This window comes from Lactuca sativa, chromosome 6 (genome assembly GCF_002870075.4).
Source record: "Lactuca sativa cultivar Salinas chromosome 6, Lsat_Salinas_v11, whole genome shotgun sequence".
Classification (NCBI taxonomy): Eukaryota; Viridiplantae; Streptophyta; class Magnoliopsida; order Asterales; family Asteraceae; genus Lactuca; species Lactuca sativa.
The window spans coordinates 109327670-109337310 of NC_056628.2; positions in this window are offsets into that span (position 1 = coordinate 109327670).

Genomic DNA, 9641 nt, shown 5'->3' on the forward strand with positions numbered 1-9641 from the left:
TCGCTTAGGTTGTAGAAGCTTCAGTCTCCGTTGAATGGAAGGGGTTGATCCTGTTCGCGGCTCCACCTATCTAGGTTAGTTGCCCAGAGGGGCGTCGAGCCATGAAATTTCGGTCGAGGATTAGGGTTTTGAATTGGAGTCGTTAAGGGTAGGTTATTATTCTCAGGATCTGAGTCTGATTCTTCTTGCATTCCTTATTCAGGATCATTCTCTATCCCTTCTCCATTACCTTGGTTGGGGTAGTAGGGGTCACCGGGGTGATGGAATCCAACCATTGAGTCTATACGAGGATAGGGTTAAGAATTGACTATAAGCTAAAGCACATGGAATTTACTTTTAAGTTTAAGGGTTGAAGGCACTCGAATACTCCCTTAGTATTCTTTAACGATATGCTTTTGGTAAGTTTTAAATTTGTTGTCCATTGCAGACACTCCTTGGCATACGTTAGTCGGCTCTTGGACAAATATAGTTGATCAGGCTATATTCTTCCCAGTTCCGATTACATGTCCCAAGGCATACCTGCGTTGCACAACTTATTTATAATACTTCTATATTGTTTTAATTATGATACTGACCATGTTATTAATATGAAATGACTGCATGCCTACTTTACAAAAACTAAATAAATTTAATTTTAAAAGTATGACTCTTACCCAGAGTGTTTTTGCCCAGTTGTGTTTATAGTTGTATACCAAAATGGTTTTGATATACTTAATTCACTATAAACAATGCTCTGATACCAATCTGTCACACCCCCAAACCAGAACGGCGGAAACGTTCGGGGGCGGAGGACGTCATATTCAGTATCATAACAGTTCATAGAAAGGAAAGTAAACACCACTATATATATATATATATATATATATATATATATATATAAAGGTTTCCAAAATGTTTACATAATTGTATTCGTTACATGTTCAAAAGTTAAATACATAAACATCTTTCAAAAGAAGTAATTAACGTCAGCACGTTAATCCCCAAAAGTTGATTTCCAAATCTGCTTAGCGGTTCCCTGAGAATACAAGTTATTTCAAAGAAAAAGTGTCAACAATTAAGTTGGTGAGTTCATGAGTAGTGTTTTTGAGAAAATGTACGCCATTTGAAAGTTCGTGTATGTTTTCCAGAAAACACAGTATTTCAAATGTAAAGAGTTATGATTCGTTGTGTTGAAAATGAATGTATTAGATCCAGAAAATCCCATATTTTCCTATTAGTTGTTTGGTTTGTATACAGGAAAAACCCTTATTTTCCTAACATATTGGCAGTCTCCAAGACCGAAAATCGCAAGCAACCGACGTGCTTGTAAGTTGTGTCATAGTTTTACATAGTAAAGCTATACGAAGATCGCACTTGTTAGATGAAGAATAGTTTTAATAGCTACTCGTTCATAAAAGCATAATACCATAATAATTTTATATCCGGTGAGTTTTATAACCATACTAAACATAATATGCCTGTAGCGACGTTCTTCAGGCGTCGTAGCGTTATGACAACTGTCACCCCAAAAGACGGACTGTAGCTAACAGTCAGGGTGCGGGATCATGACTTCCCGTATAGATCTATACACATTTGACACGTTCTCCGAACGGGAGACTCTGGTTATAGACAGGACTTATAGCGATACCTTTTCGCAAAAAGGTAGTATTTGAAGATGTATACGTCTCACGGATTCTCAACTAAGTCTGTATTAAAGTAGTAGTTTTGTATGCAAAGTTTATCCTTTTTCACAATGTTTGACAAAGCATAAATCATAAGTTCTTTGAATGCATAAAATGATTTAGTAAAGAATGTTACCCTTGATATTTGTATGTAAACGTATAAATAAAACATTATTTCTATTTATAAACATATTGTATCCCAAGAGGGTAAGGTTGTGTTGTGAGGTGTTTTGCATGATAATGACTTCATAAGACAGTTAAAACAACAGTATGAAAACTATATCAAAAGATCGATGTTTCACACGATTTTAGTCGTGTGTTTACTTGTATTCCCCCCCTAGAAGAGTATAAAAAGCATTTACAAACGTATTTAAAGTGTGTTTGCAGGGGTATGAACTCACCTAAAGGTTTGAAGATAGCGAGATGGAAAACCGGGCAGAGTTTAGTCTCGGGAAACGGATTTTTCTCGGGATTCTCGGGAGTAAAATCGACCTTCGGGACTTGAGCAAAATGACCAGGGCTTCGGGTTTGAACGGGCACGGAAAACGAGGCAAAACGCAAGAGAAACGAGAAGAAATGAGCAATTTTTCCGGAGACCCTCGCATCTCTATTTATAGTGGCCTGGGAAGCCTCGGTACGCGGGGCGTACAAGAGTACGCGCTGCGTACTCATGCGTCATGCATGAGCGCATCCTCGGTCGAAACATCGGAGCGACGTGGACAGTTCGGAGCCCTTGATTTGAGTACGCGGGGCGTACGAGGGTACGCAGGGTGTACTCCTGTCCTATCCGCTGACTCCTCTTCGGATATTATCAAGAGTTTTTATTTATTTTTATTTTTATTTTAAATAAACTTCTAAAATTCATATCTCCTTCATACGAAGTCCGTTTTCGACGTTCTTTATATCCACGCGTAGGTGAGACTAAGATCTACAACTTTCGTTTAGATTCCGTTGGCAAATTATGAAATTATTTTTATTATTTATTTATTAAAATGACGTGATTAAGGAATTTCTTTAAAAATTCATAACTTCTTTATCTGACGTCGGTTTTTGCCAGACTTTTTACCGTTGAAATACCATTGACGAGACCTTCGATTCTCGTTTAGGTCATTCCGGCCAAAAGTCGCTCGATCTCCGATTCGATTTTTTACGTAAGTTCGTATTGTCGGTTTTTGTCGGAAAAACTTAGAATGGTCATAACTTCTTCGTTATAACTCGGATTTTAGTGTTCTTTATATGCTTGGAAACCTTAAGACGATATCTATTACATAGCGGACTCCAAACAGAGCCTTTGAATACTTCATTTTTCGATGATATTCTAATTACCTTTTCAAAGAGGTTACAAGACTCGAATTTCAAGGACCTGAAATGACGGGTTGTTACATCATCCCCCCGTTAGAGGGAATTTCGTCCCGAAATTAGAGTTCATGCTACGGATAGAAGTTTTATTTGCTCCTCATGTTCTTAATTGAACTCGGTTCCTTGCTTGGCATTCCAGCGAACCTTTCACTATCGGGATACGACTTTGCTTCCTTCGTTTGACTTCACTGGCATGATAACCCTTCTTGGTTGAACGTATGTTGAATGTTTTTGTGGACTGTGAGAGTAGTACATCTTGTACCCTACAAGTAGTGTCTCCAGATCTTCGAAGTAATTACCGATGCTCCTGACTCAAGATCATGTGTTGTATAGTTAACTTCCTGTGTCTTAAACTGTCTTGAGGTATAGGCAGTGACCTTTCCTTTTGCATGAGAACACAACCAATTCATACTGGTTATGATGTCAAAATCTTGGAAGTGGATTAGATGTCATGAAGATCTAAAAGAAAGTATGATTATTCCCGAATTAAGGAAAAAGGATGGGTATTTTTGTTCTATCTGTCTCTTTACTACCAATCGACAGAAAGGGGCATGTGTTGCGCTTCTAAGTTTATTTGTATGGTAGCACGATCATTCGTAGTCTTAGGCAGTCTCCGTCCTGAAGTTCATATTAGAAATTCATACATGGTTCAACGATTATAATCTCGTGTATACAAGTTGTATATAATTAAGATTGAAAAGGTAGTCGAATAACTGATTCTTCTTTAAGCTCACATCCCATCGAGGAAAAAGAAGTTAAAGTGGAATCGTCAATTCTAAACCTGTAGAACCTTGATTGTATATCATCTCTACGTATACATTCATCAATGACAGACCAATCGTATGGATCTTTGGATTTGAACTTGACGTACTGTATGAGTGGCACTTCGGGGGCTTCTTCGGAAAGGAAACGAATTATGAGGTACTCCATTCATGAGTAATTGGTGTTCTGATATGACGGTTTTGCTGGAAAGGCGATTTCGAAGAAATAGATGTACGTATGAAACTGTTTTTGTGAGAATCAAATTGAATCAAGTCGTATGATAATGTCGGAATCATAAGGAAAACTTAAAGACATTAGATTTGAACATAAGACGTTTACCGACAAAACACTACCGTGCAACCATCAACAGAGTTACAGTACTTTAGACTATTACAAGACTATTGTTGCGAATAAGGTATACTACAAAGGCAAGTATACGCAGCATGAGTATCCCTATACCGACGGGATCCCGCAAAAGACAAGGCTCTGGTTGCACTAGTTTTTGATGGTTTATAAGTCTGTTACAACGAAACGCCTAAATTACATTAATGTGGGTTCGGAGTAGGTTCTCCTGCAACTGTGGTCCTGAGAATCCTACCGTCTATGCCAGAATTCTTTGTGATAGGGCAATCCTTCTTGAGGTGCCCTTATCTCCTTGCATTGGTGGCATGACTGGCTAGCGCTAGCCTTAATGGCGGGAGTGAGGTGCTTAGCCAGTGTTATGTGGGCACGAGTGCCTTCCTCATTACCCCACCTTGGAAATTGCTTCTTAAAGCGTTCTGCAGGAGTTTCCACTTGTTGGTTTCCCGGCTTGGTACTAGCATCGGAACTCTCGACTCTTTTGTCGGTCTTGCTTGTGTTGCCTGAGTTGATGTGTGTAAGGAAGGTTGTCACAGCAGCTGCTACTGCAGCTTGTAATGTAGCAGCGTCGATATGGAGGATGGGGGTTTCGTTGCTCGGCTAGTTGTTTCCGGAGTGAGTGCTTCTGGTCCATTTGTTCCTCTTGTTCCTTTATGAATCTAGATCCTAATGTGCATGTTTCAGCGGACCTTCTTTACTCCGCCTATCACTTCGACTAATCGGGATCGTGTGGTTTTGGGTTTAATTACTTATGTTCTTCTAAATGTTAGCATATTCACTCGATGCATTAGGGCAGCTACGTTTTGAAGCTCATGCTGGAATTCACTACTAGTTTCTGAGCTTGGATTTGACTTGTTGTATGCGTGGTATTTCTAAATGATTTATTGGGGGATACTACGGGAAGGTTGTAAAGATTCCTCATATGAGTACTTCGGGGTTTTGAAACTAGAAACCAATTGGGGTTTGTACCGGGTTTGTCATTATGAATCGATCGTGTTTCATTAGTCGATGGTTAAAGTGAAAGGGTTTCTTATAACACATGGAACTGGTATGGGTAGGGCCACACCATTCCACGTCGAAAGCCAATGTCGGTACTTCTCATTGTAAGACGTTCGTTAGTGGGATAGGGCATTCTACGTATGTGTTTTTAGTGCTTTTTAGTCTATCTCTATTATTACTACTATGAAAGTTTTGTTTAATGATTAGGGTGTTTGTTCGAGTAGATTTTTAAACTTGTGACTCACGGAACTCTTCTGCGTTCCTACTATCAAATGGAATGTATGCAATTAAGTTATCAAGGAGAAATGTACCTAGAATAACCGTGGGGTCTGCAATAGCCTCCTCTTGGCCCATTGCGAATACTTGGCCTTCTCCACCAGCATTCATGATGCTTGACTCCAGGCAGTCCCTTCGGAAGTGTCCCGTTACTCCGCACTCATAACAAGCGCGGTCTACTCCTACGTTTGTGGCTAGAGCAGTTGGTTGGGCTAGTTCTCTGCAGTAGTGGACGGTGTGTCCCTTTTTATTGCACCTAACGCAATACATTTCACGGCAAGATCCGTGATGATGAAAGTTGCATCGGTTGCACTTAGGCTGGTTGCCGTTGTACGACCTTTTGGGTGTAGGGGTAGGGTTTGTTGACTGCTTTTTGGCGTTTCTTTGAGTTGATTTGCCTCCCCTCTTGCTCCAAGGTTTTCGTTTCATGTTCTTGTGTTCGCACCTTGCAGTATTCTTGTAGGTATCTACTGGTAGGTGGTTTCGATTGTTTCTCTGATTAGGATTTTTGATATCGTTTCCTTCCCTGCTTGAGTTGACAAAGTTATTGTATGCTATAATGGCTGCCACTGTGGCTATAGCTGTAGCTGGCAAAGTGGCGGTGTCCAATCGTAGGAATGAGGTTACGTTGGTAAGTTGATTATTTCCAGTCCTTGCTGTGCCGCTAAAGTTTGCTTGAGACAGTGCAGCTGTTACTGCCGCAGCGATAGCAGATTGCACTATGTTGGGGTCATATTGAGGAGGTGGTGGTGGGGTTGCGTTTCTACGTGCTGATCTACGAGGAGACATTGTTCTGATAATGAAATAATATGAAAAACTATAAGTTTTAATGATTCGAAAGTCGCGCATTAGTGATTTTCTATATCTGAAGTTTGGCTTACCCCTGAATAGGGTTTTGAGTTCGACTCATGAGGAGAGTAGATAAACTCATGAATTTGAGGGGTATGCAAAGGGTTTAAATAAAGGGAATACATCATATATTATAAAACATGGTGCGTTACATTTTGTAGTTAGGAAAATTTTGACCTATCTAAAGGTCTCCGGTTACAAGGTTAAGAAAAGTAAGGACTTTATCCGAGGTCTTATGATATGACAAAATTTTGGAAGTCAGACAGGTATTATTTGTTACGCGAGCTGGCTACAGGGGCCTTAGACTCTGCCAACTGACGCTCCATCTCGCGCATACGTAGTTCATGTCTTTCCTGGCGTGCCCGAAGTTCTATCACTTCGGTTTGAGTTGCCGTTAGCTCTCTCTGCAACACTTCATTTCGATTTATGATTCTCCCGTGAGCTAATCCTAACTGTTGGATGCAAACCGTGTTGACTCCAGTGTTCGCATCATTTTCCTCAGTTCGATGGATGGTCGTCTGTCCTTGTTCACCAATGCGAGAAATCCGACGAACCAATATAGGAAGGGTTCTGTCTGCTGAGCCTCCCTCGCTTAGGTTGTAGAAGCTTCAGTCTCCGTTGAATGGAAGGGGTTGATCCTGTTCGCGGCTACACCTATCTAGGTTAGTTGCCCAGAGGGGCGTCGAGCCATGAAATTTCGGTCGAGGATTAGGGTTTTGAATTGGAGTCGTTAAGGGTAGGTTATTATTCTCAGGATCTGAGTCTGATTCTTCTTGCATTCCTTATTCAGGATCATTCTCTATCCCTTCTCCATTACCTTGGTTGGGGTAGTAGGGGTCACCGGGGTGATGGAATCCAACCATTGAGTCTATACGAGGATAGGGTTAAGAATTGACTATAAGCTAAAGCACATGGAATTTACTTTTAAGTTTAAGGGTTGAAGGCACTCGAATACTCCCTTAGTATTCTTTAACGATATGCTTTTGGTAAGTTTTAAATTTGTTGTCCATTGCAGACACTCCTTGGCATACGTTAGTCGGCTCTTGGACAAATATAGTTGATCAGGCTATATTCTTCCCAGTTCCGATTACATGTCCCAAGGCATACCTGCGTTGCACAACTTATTTATAATACTTCTATATTGTTTTAATTATGATACTGACCATGTTATAAATATGAAATGACTGCATGCCTACTTTACAAAAACTAAATAAATTTAATTTTAAAAGTATGACTCTTACCCAGAGTGTTTTTGCCCAGTTGTGTTTATAGTTGTATACCAAAATGGTTTTGATATACTTAATTCACTATAAACAATGCTCTGATACCAATCTGTCACACCCCCAAACCAGAACGGCGGAAACGTTCGGTGGCGGAGGACGTCATATTCAGTATCATAACAGTTCATAGAAAGGAAAGTAAACACCACCATATATATATATATATATATATATATATATATATATATATAAAGGTTTCCAAAATGTTTACATAATTGTATTCGTTACATGTTCAAAAGTTAAATACATAAACATCTTTCAAAAGAAGTAATTAACGTCAGCACGTTAATCCCCAAAAGTTGATTTCCAAATCTGCTTAGCGGTTCCCTGAGAATACAAGTTATTTCAAAGAAAAAGTGTCAACAATTAAGTTGGTGAGTTCATGAGTAGTGTTTTTGAGAAAATGTACGCCATTCGAAAGTTCGTGTATGTTTTCCAGAAAACACAGTATTTCAAATGTAAAGAGTTATGATTCGTTGTGTTGAAAATGAATGTATTAGATCCAGAAAATCCCATATTTTCCTATTAGTTGTTTGGTTTGTATACAGGAAAAACCCTTATTTTCCTAACATACTGGCAGTCTCCAAGACCGAAAATCGCAAGTAACCGACGTGCTTGTAAGTTGTGTCATAGTTTTACATAGTAAAGCTATACGAAGATCGCACTTGTTAGATGAAGAATAGTTTTAATAGCTACTCGTTCATAAAAGCATAATACCATAATAATTGTATATCCGGTGAGTTTTATAACCATACTAAACATAATATGCCTGTAGCGACGTTCTTCAGGCGTCGTAGCGTTATGACAACTGTCACCCCAAAAGACGGACTGTAGCTAACAGTCAGGGTGCGGGATCATGACTTCCCGTATAGATCTATACACATTTGACACGTTCTCCGAACGGGAGACTCTGGTTATAGACAGGACTTATAGCGATACCTTTTCGCAAAAAGGTAGTATTTGAAGATGTATACGTCTCACGGATTCTCAACTAAGTCTGTATTAAAGTAGTAGTTTTGTATGCAAAGTTTATCCTTTTTCACAATGTTTGACAAAGCATAAATCATAAGTTCTTTGAATGCATAAAATGATTTAGTAAAGAATGTTACCCTTGATATTTGTATGTAAACGTATAAATAAAACATTATTTCTATTTATAAACATATTGTATCCCAAGAGGGTAAGGTTGTGTTGTGAGGTGTTTTGCATGATAATGACTTCATAAGACAGTTAAAACAACAGTATGAAAACTATATCAAAAGATCGATGTTTCACACGATTTTAGTCGTGTGTTTACTTGTATTCCCCCCCTAGAAGAGTATAAAAAGCATTTACAAACGTATTTAAAGTGTGTTTGCAGGGGTATGAACTCACCTGAAGGTTTGAAGATAGCGAGATGGAAAACCGGGCAGAGTTTAGTCTTGGGAAACGGATTTTTCTCGGGATTCTCGGGAGTAAAATCGACCTTCGGGACTTGAGCAAAATGACCAGGGCTTCGGGTTTGAACGGGCACGGAAAACGAGGCAAAACGCAAGAGAAACGAGAAGAAATGAGCAATTTTTCCGGAGACCCTCGCATCTCTATTTATAGTGGCCTGGGAAGCCTCGGTACGCGGGGCGTACAAGAGTACGCGCTGCGTACTCATGCGTCATGCATGAGCGCATCCTCGGTCGAAACATCGGAGCGACGTGGACAGTTCAGAGCCCTTGATTTGAGTACGCGGGGCGTACGAGGGTACGCAGGGTGTACTCCGGTCCTATCCGCTGACTCCTCTTCGGATATTATCAAGAGTTTTTATTTATTTTTATTTTTATTTTAAATAAACTTCTAAAATTCATATCTCCTTCATACGAACTCCGTTTTCGACGTTCTTTATATCCACGCGTAGGTGAGACTAAGATCTACAACTTTCGTTTAGATTCCGTTGGCAAATTATGAAATTATTTTTATTATTTATTTATTAAAATGACGTGATTAAGGAATTTCTTTAAAAATTCATAACTTCTTTATCTAACGTTGGTTTTTGCCAGACTTTTTACCGCTGAAATACCATTGATGAGACCTTCGATTCTCGTTTAAGTCATTCCGGCCAAAA